The sequence below is a fragment of the Penaeus monodon genome, chromosome 19, assembly GCF_015228065.2.
Source record: "Penaeus monodon isolate SGIC_2016 chromosome 19, NSTDA_Pmon_1, whole genome shotgun sequence".
Classification (NCBI taxonomy): domain Eukaryota; kingdom Metazoa; phylum Arthropoda; class Malacostraca; order Decapoda; family Penaeidae; genus Penaeus; species Penaeus monodon.
In genome coordinates, this window is record NC_051404.1 from 10,439,379 (window position 1) to 10,439,911 (window position 533).

Consider the following 533-nt stretch of genomic DNA (forward strand, 5'->3'; position numbering starts at 1 on the left):
ACAGTTTTTTTTTCTCTCTCTCTCTGCTCCTCTTCACCTTTTTTTAATCAACTTTATCCTCTCCCATTACTTCCAAATAGAGCATCTCGAGGCTCCGTAATATATAGAGGTAATTTCCATGTTTTTTTTACACCCCCCCCCCCCCCAATAGAGAGAAGAAAGACACCGACCTGAAGGAACATATTTTTTTTCATAGATAAGGCGGATATGGCCCTTTTACACGCAAAACTTTCTTCAGTCTCACAAAACGAGGAAGGAAAAAATAGTGTTTTGTGTAGTACGATGTAGCTGTTTTTTCTTCCTTTCTTTTCTCTCTTCGTAAGAAGAATAGGAGGAGGGAAGGTAGATAAGGAAAAAGGTAAAATAAAGATTGGAAAAAGATCAGAGAAGAAAAAAAAGTGATGATAAAACTGATATTCCTGTATTTTTGGTTAAGGTATGTTTAGCTATGAGGAGAAATATGAAGATGAAGGCGATGTTGAAACTAAGGTTAAAATTATATAATGATGATAACGGCATTGATAACGAATTTG